Below are 15,395 nucleotides of genomic sequence, written 5' to 3' on the forward strand. Positions count from 1 at the left end.
GTGTCCTGACTTTAGGGACAATCAAAAGGCCAGTACCAGAGGACCTCAGGGTCCGCGAGGGTTCGTATGGTAAAAGCAGATCTGAGAGATAAGAAGGCCCAAGACCATTAAGACATTTAAAAACCAATAAAAGAACTTTAAAATCGATCCTGAAACACACGGGGAGCCAGTGCAGCGATTCTAAAACCGGTGTAATGTGGGCCCGCCCTCTGGTCTTCGTCAGCACACGAGCTGCCGAGTTTTGCAAGAGTTGTAAAGTTGAAATATTCTTCTTAGGAAGACCAGAGAGCAGGGCATTACAGTAATCAATGCGACTGGTAATAAAAGCATGCATCAGCATCTCCGTGTTGGCCCGAGAGAGAATAGGGCGGACTCTGGCTATATTTTTTAGATGATAAAATCCAATTTTAGTTACATGTTTAATATGTGGGATAAAACCAAGCTCAGAGTCAAAAATAACACCCAGGTTTTTCACTTGTAGCGAAGGACATAGTGAAAATGCCTCTAATTTAGGCAAGAGTTTCTCTCTCTGAGCCTCAGGACCGACAATTAAAACTTCAGTTTTGTCCTGGTTAAGTTGTAAAAAGTTTTCTGCCATCCAAGATCTTATATCCAAGATACAGTTAAAAAGGGCATCCATTTGTCTGGTGTCATCAGGAGACACGGAGATGTACAGCTGCGTGTCATCAGCGTAACTGTGGAAGTTCACTCCATGCCTCCTGATGACACCGCCGAGAGGGAGCATATACAAATTAAAAAGTACAGGGCCTAGAACCGACCCTTGAGGCACACCACATGTCATTTTATGGATCTTAGAGGAGCATGTATCCATACTCACCATAAAAGTTCTGTCAGAGAGATAGGAAGTGAACCAGCTGTGTACAGCACCAGAGAGGCCCACCATGTGTTTCAGTCTGTTTAAAAGAATAGCGTGGTCTACTGTATCAAAGGCTGCGCTTAGATCCAGTAGCACCAGGACTGAGAGCTTTTGGGAGTCCCAGTTACATCTAAGATCATTTAAAACCTTTAGGAGAGCCGTCTCTGTGCTGTGGTTCACCCTAAATCCAGACTGGAATATCTCCAGGATCTGTCTATCATTGAGAAAATCAGTAATCTGAGTAAAAACAAGTTTTTCTAAGACTTTACTTAAAAATGGTAAGTTGGATACAGGTCTGTAGTTATTAAAATCATTACAATCCAAATTGCTCTTCTTCAGAAGGGGCCTCACCACCGCCGTTTTAAAGGCAGCAGGGAAGACACCCAACTGAAGAGAGCAATTCATCATGCATAAAAGCTCAGCCTCAAAAAATCCATAAAGTGTTTTAAAGAGTGAAGAAGGAATTGGATCTAAAAGACATGTGGTGGGTCTCACTGTGGAGAAAACCTTCTGAAAGTTCTCAGCATTAACCAGGACAAAGCTGTCCAGTGTCTCCTCAGGTACAATCGAGCCCTCAGATGTGTTTACAATCATATCGCGATTAGATAAAATATCAGATCTGATGGCGCTGATCTTTCCCCTGAAGTGGTCTGCAAACTGCTCACAGAGCGAGTCTGTGGGGGTTCTTTGGGAGCTGTTAAAATCAGGGTTAAATAAATGATCTATGGTGGAAAAGAGGACCTTGGGATTATTTTTGTTAATACTGATTATTTTGGCGAAGTATGAATTTCTTGACTTCCTTAATGTATTATTGTACACTTTAAGTTGCTCGCAAAATATTTGATGGTTGATAGTATTTTTATTTTTCCTCCATCTCCTTTCTGCTGCCCTGCAATTTCTTTTGAGTTTTTTGACTTCTTCGTTTCTCCAGGGTGATGCATGTTTTACGTTAATCTTTTTGGTGGTGAGTGGAGCAACGGAGTCAAGGCTTTTCTTCAGTTTGCTGTTGAAATAACTGAAAATCAAATCGCAGGATGCAGGTAAAATCACAGGGGGGCATTCGTCTAAAACCCTGGTAAAATTTGCAGCCACTTCAGAGGTTAGATAGCGCCTCCTCACAGTTCGCACCGAGGTCTCCCGCTGAATAAAACCGGTGATGTTAAAAAACACACAGTAGTGGTCAGAGACAGCCAAGTCAACAACAGAGGACACGCTGGTGGACAGCCCATGGGTGATGACCAGGTCCAGAGTGTGTCCTCTGTTGTGAGTCGGCTGCGTGACATGCTGGGTAAAATCCAAACAGTGAAGGATGTTTAAGAATTCTTTTGTTGCAGGGTCAGAAGGATTATCTATGTGCAGGTTAAAATCACCGGTTAAAATTATCATGTTATATTTTGAATGTATGTTTGTTAAAAATTCTGAGAATTCCTTGATAAAAGCAGCGCTGTCTTTAGGTGGTCTATAAACTGTGACAGATAAAACTGGAGGGCTGCTGAAAACAATAGCATGGAATTCAAAAGTGGTAAAATGATCAAATAAAATTTGTTTGGTGGTGATGCTTCGTGAACTGCCTTCTTCCCTAGACGCGCTTATGAATCTCAATCACTGGCGAGCGCGCCCTTTTGCCAGCGTCGGGCACGAGGAGACAGAGTGACCCTTACGGCCACAATAGACGCACTCACCGGCGGCCAGACGGCGCTGGCGCTCTGCAGGCGTTAGCCGCGAGTGTCCAAGCTGCATGGGCTCCTCCTCATCACCGGCGTCAGAGTCGCGCGGCCGGCTGGAGAGGCCCCGTGATAATCCAGTGATTCCTGTCCTGTCCGTGTGTGCGCGCTCCGGTGTGCACGTACTCTGTCATCCAGCCGAACGCACAGGGTCATAAGCGCGTCTAGGGAAGAAGGCAGTTCACGAAGCATCAGTTCTTTCTTTATGTCTTCGTTAACATTAGAAAGCAAAGTACTCTTTAAAGCCTCCTCCCCCCACTCTGTCTGTTCAGCTAAGGTGAAGAAGTCAATAGAGAAATCAGCCAAACTCCGCTTGCCTTGTTTGAGCGCGAGCAGGCGCTGGCCGGCTGTGAGCGTGGTGGATTTTCTATCGAAGACGCCTTTGAACTTATCCAAAAAGTCAGAATACGTTATGTCAGGGTTGGCGTGAAGCACAGCTTGAGCCCAAATCAGAGCCCGATCCTGGAGTAGTTGAACTATATATGCAATCTTAGCACCATCGTTAGCAAAAGCTTGCGGTTGCTGACGAAACTGAAGGGCACATTGAGTGAGGAAGCCAGCACATTTATCAATTTCTCCGGAGAAAGCTTTCGGTGTGGGTAGAAATCTGTTAGCTTGGGTAAGTGAAGAAGCAGGAGGTGTGGCACTTACTGCTGAGGCCGAGGCTTCCTGGAGAGGAGCGGCGGCAGGTGGAATTGCCGGCAGGGGTGTTCGTTGGGCCACAGCCTGCGTGAGAGCAGCGAGCTCGCCACGGAGATGAACAAACATCTGTTCGTGTCGCTCCAGTATTGCGGCCAGGGTGGCGAGAGTGGGAGTGGAGGCCGCCGAGTCTGCTGAGTCCATTTCCTGGCGGGATGATTCTGTCACGAGCTGAAAGCAGGGACTCAAGCGCAGAGCAGGTTGATGTCTCAGACACGATTTATTTACACACCCGTGCAATAATATATACAGTGACGGGAAATTCAGGGTTCCAGGGGATTAGGGGAAGGCACTCTCTCTCTCACGCTCGCTCACGTCCTCACACACGTTCGTACCGCGGGGAGGTCACAGGTCCGGGAAGATAAGCTGGAACAGGGAAAGGGAGAAATCACTCACAAATCACGAAGGCATAAAGGTGTAAGACCACGGGAGCTGGAAAGGTAGACTAACGTCAGTAGCGCAATCATCCCGCGATGAGAGGATCTGTGACCCAGCCTCAAATAGAAGACGGATAATCAGCTGATCGCCAACAGCTGTGAGAGCCAAGGGCGGGAGCCAGCTGTGAGCTCCGCCCAGGCAGAGAGATAGGGGGAGAAAGAGAAAAAAAACACAAGTGTAGCCTTGTGAGGCCGGCTGGGCAGGCACGGGGACCATGACAAAAACAAGAGAAACTAGGAAAGAGACCCCTTAGAGACTTTTTGGATTTCAGTGATTCCTTGTTTATGTACTTAAATTTAATAAATTAGGATGTACACTACCACACAATGTTAATATAGTCCCAAAACTTTGGTGCAGAATGGTGCCGCCTGTTTTAAATATGTTTGTTTTGTTTTTTTCCTTTTCTGCTCTACCTGTCTGCTCTTGAAAGTGTAGTACTTGCCTGTTCTGCTTTCTGCTGCCTCATCAGTTCTGAGGCTGCAGATCTTAGGATCCTGTCAACAGTGCTTTGGTGTTAGAACTGATGGGTGTGCCGTGCTCTCCGCTGTTCTGAGCATCAGTCATCTGAACACTTCGCCTCAGGAAGGAAATCGATCTCCTGCCAAGTTCAGGAGAGAGCGAGATGAGCAAGAGAGATAGGGAATGAGAGAGGGAAACGCGTACCCACACCTGCAGCTCTTCCCAGGTAGAAAACTGTGATAGATCTTCTGTCAAAACTAAGAGAGTGTCAGTTTACTATTATAACAGATGGAGGTTCTAAAAGCTGAAAACAGACAGTGTTTTACAATGCCTAATCAGCTAAAAGCCCAAGAGGAAGTATCTGATTATGCACAACTGTTTACAGTCCCAGCTCTAACTGAAGCTCATTTTTTAATTTCCAGTATGGGCACTGAACTGTTGCTCCATCACAACAGAAAATCACTGAAGCTAAATTACTTTTATAGAATTGTAGCTTATTATAGGTGACATATTAAACTCAGAAGGTAAACTCTACATTGGATCACAGAATACATTAAGCAAGATGCTACAAATCCACCTTCATTTTGTAACATAAATTTCCAGTAATGAATAATTAATGAATAATAAATGATTTGTACATGCTTTTTTTTGCCAACCAGTAATTCTTTCTTCTGAATTATCTGAAGATTTGTGAGTTTTTTTTTCTCCTGACATTTCTGCTTACATTGTTTCATTTTTTAAAAGGTTTAAATTATTTAAAAGTAAAAGGTCTATGTACTGCAGAATGTACAGTACATGAGTATATGAGACTCTGAAAGAGGTACCAGCTAAAGCCAGCAGTTCCATTACTGCAGCCTTTAAGCATATCCCCTTTCTGGTCACCAAGAAAATGCTTTATGCTATGGTTTAAAGTGAGCCAATATTTGGCCTACTTACTGCTTGTCATTTAATTTCTTTTTTCTTTTTTTTTTTTACATCAAATCCTGTCTCTAAAACTCAACAAAGGTCTTTTCTCCCCTTCTTTAGGACTACACATGATGATTTGGTGTGTATTTTTCATAATTAAAGCTCTGTGTGTGTAGGTGTGTGTGTGTGTGTTGTGTGTACTTGTTTGTGTGAGGAGAAAAAAAAAGAGACAGTAAGAGAGAAAGTTTGTGGGGAGAGGAAATATTCAAAGCAGAAATGAAATGATAAATATGTAAATGCATCGCCATCACCTGCTTGGTTTCCAAAGTAATATGCTAGCTGACATCCAGATGTGTCTCTATTACAAAATTTCTATGACATAGTGTGTGCTGCAAGATTGCAAGCTATGTTTCTAATAAAAGCATAAAATGTCAAGTGTTTTGTATGTTTTAGTCCAAATTATTAAATGTAAATATGTTCAATGGATTTATAAAAGAACAGAAAATAGTCTATGTGTGAGACTGTGTGCAGTTCTTAGTAAGTTCCCATACTCTCCTCATACTTTTTGACAAAAGGCCAATGTAGTCTTTCTGGTGTTGATATATTTACTGTACATATATTGGATGTGGCACAGTGGTTCAGGGTAATCAAAGTTTAAGGTAGGTATGAACGGCATAAAAACAGGTTATATGTTATATTTAGTGTTGAAGGGTAATCTGTCACCTAACCAGTATTTGGAAGAGTTTTTCTAGCTGCCCTACTAAGTAACCCATACTCTGCAGATTATTGAGTTCGCTAAGGCTGTTAAAGAGTGAAGCAATAGACTGTGAGTTCCCACAGTTGTGTTATTGGACATGAATTTCCAGCTATTTCATCTCCATTCTTGGTGTGAATGACTTGCTAGTACTCTCAGGTTTCCTGTCATATGCATAGAAGCTGACACTTCATGCTCAATGAAAACTGCATAAAAAAGTCATCTAACTTGAGTCACTTTGAGCTATGGCCTGTTGTAAATTAAGCTATAATAGAAGAAGACTAGATTAGAAAATAGAAAAAGAAACAGACTTGAAGGGATCAGCTTCAGAACTGACAATTCAGAAGTGTTTGGCTATTTCTTATAAATATCAAGCATATACACATCAAGCATGTACTTTCTTCCTACAACATATATAGTAGGAAGAAAGTAAACGTCTTTCAGTTCTTAGATTTTACATATCAGGACATAATAAAAATCAGCAGGTATTAAAAGTAAGCAAAAATGCTGAAGTAGTCTGTGACAAATTAAGTACACCATTACTTCGTCCATAGGAAATGAAAGTGTGAGTAGCAGTCAGGTGCTGATGATCAAATATACTTGATAATTAGATCATCAGCAAATGTGCCCATCTCTCTAAAAGCTGACATTTTGTCAGTTTGCTTGACTGGAGCATTCAGATGTTTTAGCAAATTGACAAGGAGGAAAGACATCTGCAGTGATCTTAGAAACAATTGTTGCTGCCTATCAGTCTGGAAAGGGTTATGCAATTCCAAACACTTTAAAGTCCATTATTCAAGTGGGGAACATTCAAGATAGTTATCAGTATTCCAAGCGGTTTATAGTAAGTCCAAGAAAACTCAACCCAAGGTTAGATTATGCTATGCTCAGAGGAACTACAAAAAATTGAAGAGCTGCATCTCAGGCTCAACAGGCCTTATGAACTTATGATCTTTAACGTGTTACATGTTAAAGTTCATAAGAATAGAAACTGGGAAAAAGCAGAACAAGTATGGGTTTTTTTGTAAAAGTTGCCAGGAAACGCATCTTCTCCGTACAGCAAAAATAAAACAAAACACAGCAGCATAGCTTAAGTTTGCAAAATTGTATCTGAACAAACCACTGAGACTTCTGGAACAATGTCCTTTGGACAGACGAGGACCAAAGTGAAAATGTTTGGCTATAAAGCACAGAAAACCAAACAGAGCATGCCAGCACAGAAACCTCAAACCAACTGTTAGGCACAATGGTGGAGGAGGAATGATTGGGCTTGTTTCGCTGCCAGAGGACCTGGGCACCTTGGCGTTAATGAGTTGATTGAAGATTGATTGAAAAGTGAAATGTGAGGACATTTAACTGACAGCTAAAACATGGCTGAAACTGGGTCAATAATCCAAAGTACACCAAGAATTATACAAAAGAATGGCTAAAACAAAGAAAGAATCAAGGTGTTGTAATGGCCCGGTTAATGTCCAGACCTCAACCAATTAAAAATGAAGTGGAGGTACTTTAAGAAAGTTCCCACAAACCTCTCTAAATTGAACACTGTTAAGAAAAAAAATGGCCAAAAATCCTGCACATTATGTAAAACACTGATAAAATCATATTAAAAAAATACTTTGACTTTCTGTTGTTCTACAAGCTATTCAGTCATTTTGACTTCATCTTTGTTATCTTTGCAACACCAAGTATGACCTCTCTGAGTTAAGTACATTTTTTTTTACCAGTATGCTTATTTACACTTAGAATAGAATAAGAGTGGGGTCTTTCAACATCCCATTGTGACCTGTTAGACACAGCATGTGAGAATGTAACTCTTAAAAGTCCCAACCCAATTGTGGATCATATTAACTTCTCCACAATTGTGAAGGATAGAATATTTCACTGTCATTCAAAGTTTGTGCCTCCACAATTATTTTCTTGTTTCATATTTCAATTATTTCATCCTCCATACACATTGTTTCTTACTGTGTATCTGTTGTTTTTCACACTCTGTTTTTCTTGCTCTCAGAGTGAGGTAGGTATTAATACTAAACACCATCAAAGCTTCAGGGCTCTCTTGAGCTCACCGGGCTGACCCATAGAGAGCCATAACAGTGATATACATTCTACATAAAAGCAATAAAACATTTAGTGGAACTGACTTGGACACAACTGAATTGCAATAATGAATATGTCAGACAATTGCAGAAAAGACTGCTGCTTAGCTTTCTTGCCATATTTAATGAAATGTCAGTATTGTGCAAAGACAATTATTAATGTGTTTATGCTTTATATGATTGGTGAACACATGCTCACGTTCTGCATTACATTCAGCTGAGTGATATTTTATGCTTAAAAAGGTCCTATAAAATAAATTCATACTCCATATTCTACACACTAAGTGTGTATTAAAAATAATATATTTGCATTAACGATGATTCTGTAGACTTCCATTTAGTTATAGCTATAGACTTACTTTCAAAGTTATACATACATTTCACTGATAGAAATATTGCCTTTACTTTTTAAATGGAATAACTATCTATCTCTCTATATATATATGTGTGTGTGTGTGTATACACACACACACACACATACATACATACATACATACATACATACATACATACATACATACATACATATATATATATGTATATATATATATATATATATATATATATATATATATACACACCCACACAGGGTTATTATTTAAACAATTAGAATTTTAGTTTCTGGTGATATCAAACAGTGCTAGAAAAAAAAAGGAAAATATGCCATCACTCTTGGGTTTACCCACTGTAGCCACCCAGACATCTTTTAATAACATGTCCACATGTCTCATTTATCACCACATGGTTGTCAGACTGGGTATGTGCCAGTCTAGTGTGTATATCCTAGGTAATGAACAGACCATCTCCTCCAACACAGCTAAACATTTAACTTTTAATGAACACCTGAGAGAAAAAAATAGAAAAGGCAAAACTTTTCATCATCTTTACTTTCTTAGAACTCGAAATGAAGTCCTCCATCATTCCTTGTGAAGCATCCAGGTGCAGGGAGTGTATAATACATGTCATATTTAGCATCTTGTCTCTATCCTTCAAAAAAGCAATCAGAGTGGCAAACATTAGTATGCTCTGTGCAGAGATGATATGCTATAAGATTTCTAGGACATGTACATCAGTGGTTTATCATACACAAGCACCTCACTCCTGTATCTGAGATACCAAATCAAGGTGTTCATAGATTTAGCTTTTCTTACATTTAGATGAGCTTAAAACAGTCATGCCAGATTGTAAAGTGACAGAAATGGGATGTATCAGGCTGGAAAGTTTAGATCAAGGCTAGCAAGCAAAATCAGTAAACGACTTTGTTTGTAGACAACCAACATTGGACGATAAAAGTTGTCATCCAGAAACTGAGACTAGATGCAGAAATGCACAGATTTACATGGATCTATCTGGATCTTGCCCCAGAATCACAAAAATACCATAGATGCATTTCTTCATGCGTAGAGAATCTCATCTGTTTCCAGGCCGTGTCACCACAAGTTCTGTGAGTTGAGCCAACAAGCTGTGGAAATATAAACCAGTGAAAATATAGTTATGTCCAGTAAATATTTGGACTACAGCACCGTTTTTGTATATTTGTCTTTATTTGTCACTATAGTGGATTTTAAATCATGCAATGAACATGAATGTGATTTAAAAGCAGATTCATCTTTAATTCAGCAGCATAAATGATGTATATACAGTGTGTTTTTCTATCACATGTGCAATGCACACACTGCTAGTTAGAAAAGGTTTTCATTGTGAGATTTTGACAAAAAATGGGTTACCTTCAAAAGTGCAGTCCTGTCTTGAAAAATGAAAAAAAAATGAAAGAGAGAGGAAATATGAGATATGATTAAAAACATTAAGGCAAAACTGACAAACAGGTGATGCAAAAAGGCACAGAATGAACCCAGACTGGACACTGACTGATTTATCTTGCGACAGAAGCTCAGATCAACAGAGACAAGTTAACTAGATTGTGAACGACCTACAAGTATTAAGGAACAATGGCTTGGGACATGGGATAATTTGTGATTAAATGTACAATCTGTAAAAAGCTTGCTTTGTCTCTCTCTCTCTCTCTCTCACACACACACACACACACACACACACACACACACACACACACACACACACACACACGGACACATCTATTCCAGTATAAATGACAATTGTGGACCAACCGCACTGGCAGAATGCCAAGATAATCAGTGAACACTGAAGAGGCAGCTAATTAATAGTCACTGCAAGCTGATAGTTTGAAAAGATTAGCAGCTTTCTGGAGAGTTGAGAGGACATAGATATGCCTGTCAGGATCAATCCATTTGAGTAATACACACACACACACACACACACACACACACACACACACACACACACACACGTTTGTGTTTGTATGTCGGTATGTAGACATGTTAGGTAGAAGTGCATTGAATGCAGTGAAAAACAGCAAAAACAAGGAAAAAAAAATCCAATCCCAAATTGAAGCTCATTATTTTCATTATTTTCATACATCACATATGAAACAAAACTTTCATCAACAGCAAATATACTTCACATCTAACTGGGCACTGTGCAAGTGGTGGAAATGAGCCATCTTAAAAAAAAATTTCAGGTTTATATGGTGGAATAATCTGTAATAATGCAGCTCTCCTCTGGCTAAACAATGTGTTCCCCCTGTGTTCGTGTCCTGAGGACTGTTGTTTTTGAAAAGAGAAACAAATGGATGAAACCTGCACTTACCATGTTTTTACTCTCTCATCAGGTGTGCTATTGTTTCATCCTTTAATATTTTTGAAAAAAGGAAAAAATTATTTTAGTAAGGTCACATTTCGCACAATCACTTGTCATCCAAGCCTTTTATGGGATATGAAATTAAAAATATGACAAACTAGACCCCCAACTGTTAAACATTCTTGATACAGTAAGTATGGGAAACATTTAGCTCTCTAAAATAAATCAATTGACCTTTTTGGTTATTAATTGCTTAAAAAGCTTTAAACTTCACCTTGTCCAAACTTTTTTGGACACATATTGTTAGCAGCAAATACAGGATTATAATATGTGATTTGCATGAGAACTGAGTGAGAACTGAGAATTATGGCAAAATTTGTAATTTATGGTGAAAAACATAATAGGAGAAAAACACCTTTAGGACCTGCGTCCACATATGTGGACATCACATTTTTGGTTATTTAGACCCAAATACTCAATTTTGCTCTACAAGGGCCTGATATCCACTTAGAAGGACATTATACAGCTACTGTTCTATTGAAATTTTAAACAAATATCCTCATTTGTGGCTCTTATTTTTCTTAGAAACAAAAATCGGGTTAAAAAAAAATCTGGTAATTCTTTGTTTTTACATTCACTGGGCCCCAATATGTCCAAATATCAAAGAAAAATTAAAAATACATGCTGTGGAAGAGTTTGGGTCTTAGGGGGTTAAAACAAAAACATGAGAAATAAACTTATAGGGAAAGACAAAAGTTAAAATAGAAAAAATGAAATAGAAACAGATATTTCCTTGTGCCAAGTAGATAAAGACAGTTTGTTGCCTAAGTCAAAGGACGGACGTCAAATTGATTAAAAAAGAAACTGACATGTCTTCACAAACATCCCAGAGGAGAGACAAGAGTGAGAGAAACAAGCAGAGTGAAAATGACACGACTGAAAGAGAAAGCAGCAACAGAGAACAGTGCCCGTGGTAGAACAGAGCCAAAGACAGACGGACCAATGACACCCTAGGCAATCTTTTTAGCAATTTACTTGACATAGAAAGTGGACTGTGAAACGTCAGCAGACTCCAAAACAGCATTTCATTCATTTTGATACAACCCAATATGATGATTAAAAAAAAAAGAAAGAAGGAAGATATGTATATATATATATATATATATATATATATATATATATATATAACGGGACAACATATAACATTTAACAGGACGATTTCAGCTTTAATGAGATGTACTTTTGTGTTCAAATACAATGAAATTCTAGATAAGTTAACAACAAAAACTAAGTATATTTAGAATGTATGATGTTTATAATTAGTATTTTCTACTTTTTTCAGTTATTTTTATTGAGAGCACTGGGAGAAGCAATGTATGTTGTATGCATATAGAAGAGTCTTCGAAATATAGCACTATCTAAAAAAGAAGAAAAAAAAAACGGTAAATAAGTCATAATTATGGACTTCAGAATGGTTCAATGCAAAACAGCCTCAGATTTGGGGAAAACAAAAACAACAACAACAAAAACAAAACAAAACCCCAGAAAGATCAGGAAATCATTTTGACATATCAGATCAGGTCCACTGACCAAATTTGACTCAAGCTCCATAGAACTACTAACCAGAAAGCGTATGTTAAAGAACAGCATTTGGAGAGTGTTACAGACATTATACAACCAATTTCTGACAAAGACATTATGAGGAGCTAACCCCTTTTATCAAGCCCTAAAAGTACAAGACACTTTGATAAATCATATGCAGTTATATATAAAGTATAGTAAATGGGATAAAACATGCAAAACATAGTAATTTCCTTTTGGAGTCTGGTGCAAAAGTTCAGAAAGCAATACTGTACCAAAACTCTTGTTCTCTATGTCCCAAATCTGATCTCAAGCACTGTGTGGGTGAGTGCACATGCTCATGACTGTTTGTGTGCATGTTCTCAAAAGAGAGACTATGCCTCCCTTTTTTGGATTTTTTATGTCCTGTGCTGGATGCCAGATGCCAACTTCCCGCACACATGCACAGTCTACAGACTGAGCCTGTAAGTGTGTTTATTACCTCCCGTCATTGGACAGTAAAGAACAGGAAATGTTTTTCCTCCTCCTCTCACCTTCACACACTCTCACACACACAAACACACTCTCATTCACACTACCTCTGTCACTCCCTTACTCTTTCTGCTCACACTACCTCTGTCACTCCCTTACTCTTTCTGCTTCCTCCTGTCTCTCTTTACTCCTCTCATGTGGCCTCCCACATCCTCTCTGGGTACCAAAAAAGGCTTAAGGAATTTATAAGAGTTTATTTTATTTTGGTTCTTAATATATTTTCTGGACCACTGAATTATTGCTTTTGTGTAAAAGCGTGGGAGTCAGAGCATGAGAAATAGTAGAAGCCTTTTTAAAGCACGTTTTAGTTTCAGTCTACTTCTTCGCTCAGGATTTCAACAGACCCATGTCTTGTTACAGCCTTGCCACTGACTCCTTCAGTCAATGTTAGTTTGCATTTACATTCAGGGACGCAATTTGATTTCAAATCAAGAAATAACAGAAGTTTGAGTATAAAACCATAGTTTCCCAATAGAATTAATGTTTAATTATTTAGTCCAGGTATGTTTGATTTATTGGTAGTTGAGGGGCTCTCTGGATGCAGATTGATCACATGCAGAAGCTCCTTAAGCTTCAGTGTGTGCTACACAATTGCTGAATAACAGCATAAAGAGTATAGTCACAGGGAAGAAGTCAGTAAAAATAGAACTTACATGCATGTAAGTTCACCATCATGCACCATAGTATAAAATATAAGACTTCTGACTTGTGATGTATTGTCAATATTAACAGGTGAAATCTTGATTAACTGAACTGCAAGAACTCAGTGTACTTAATACTATATTTTAAGCATATCTACCATAAGTCTGTTCTTGCACTTTGTGTGAATCATAAATCTGCCTAGCTTTTAATTATATTTGGAAATATTAAATTAATAATAGTATTCTTAATGTAATTTCAAATATAATAGGTTCAATGACAAATGCAAAGCCTCAAACTTATACTTAGGAGAAATACAATTAGGCCCATATATATTTAGACACAGACACAAGTTTTTTTTTTGTTTTTTTTTCCTTCTTCTTCTTCTTCTTCTGCTGTTTACTGAAACATATTCCAATTATAATTGTATAATGTATATGGACACAATGTATAGGTCCTCAGATGATTGCATTTGGAAGCTTTTACTGTGAACAGACAAAAAGCTGTCAAGCAAGCTCTCCATGCAGGTGAAGCAAGCATCCATAAGCTGTGAACACAGAAAAAATGAATCCAAGAAATTGCTACAATAGTAAGAGTGGCAAAATCTACAGTTTGGTACATCTTGAGAAAAAAAGAAAGCACTGTTTAACTCAGCAACACAAAAGACCTTGAAAGTCTACGGAAGACAACAGTGGTGGATGATTTCAGAATCATTCCCATGGTGAAGAGAAACCCCTTCACAACAGCCAAAGGAGTGAACAACACTCTGCAGGAGGTAGGCATATTGATATGCAAGTCTACCATAAAGAGAAGACTTCATGAAAATTAATAAAGAGGGTTCACTGCAAGGTGTATGCCATTCATAACTCTCAAGAATACAACTTTTCTAAAAAACCAAAAACCAAACCAAGATCAACCTCTACCAGAATGGTTGCAAGAAAAAGAGAAGGCACGTAATAGCTCATAATCCAAAGCTTACCATATCATCAGTCAAACACAGTGGAAGCAGTGTCATGGCTTGGACGTGCATGGCTGCCAGTGGCACTGGGACACTAGTGTTTATTGATAATGTGACACAGGACAGAAGCAGTCGAATGAATTCTGAGGAGTTCAGAGAAATAATGTCTGCTAAAGTCCAGCTAAATGCAGTCAAATTAATTGGGAGGTGTTTCATAATGCAAATGGACAATGACTCAAAGCCATCAAGGAGTTTATTAAAGCAAAGAAGTGGAATATTCTTGAATGGCCAAATCAGTCCCCTGATCTTAATCCAATTGAGCGTGCATTTCACTTGTTGAAGACTAAACTTTAGACAGAAAGCATCTGGTGAAGTGTATGAGTTTAAGACATCAGACTGTCATGAAAGTTGAAAGTCTGCATTTCAACTGCATCTGAATTGTTTCATTTAAAATTCATTGTGGTATTGGAAAAAGGTTGTCTCTGTCCAAATATTTCTGATGTGTAACTCTCTTAACATTCAGGCTTGTGGCAACAGCAACAGCAATAGTAATAGCAAATAGCTAAAATCAACTAAAACAAAATAAAATAACACAAAAATGTGCTTCTAAAAGTCTCTTTAACATATGGCATATGCTCCCAGTTTCTTGTGGCATGATAGCCAAAGGCTGCTTCCAAGGCTTTTGTCCTGTACTTTGTACTTGTCTGTATAAGCAGACTGTTGCTGGAGGACCTGAGAGGCTGAAATAGTCCATACACTCCAAGCAAGTAAGGCATATTAGAGCAAAACCATGGCCTATCTAAAGTGATTTTAAAATTAATATATAGCATAACCTGAGAGAAAATGATTTTGGGGGCTTGAAAACTGGTGTGCATAGTATTGGGATTTATACTTTGGAATTGGTTGTAGTTCATTTGTAACATTTTTGAATAAACAAGACAGAAAAGAATGACCACAGTCAAGACAGCATTAGGCAACGAGGCAATGTGAAGTTGATCAAGATGCACAGATTTTCAAATTGTAACACAAACAATTTAATTCATGACACAGTTCT

Source organism: Maylandia zebra, linkage group LG7 (genome assembly GCF_041146795.1).
Source record: "Maylandia zebra isolate NMK-2024a linkage group LG7, Mzebra_GT3a, whole genome shotgun sequence".
Taxonomy (NCBI): Eukaryota; Metazoa; Chordata; class Actinopteri; order Cichliformes; family Cichlidae; genus Maylandia; species Maylandia zebra.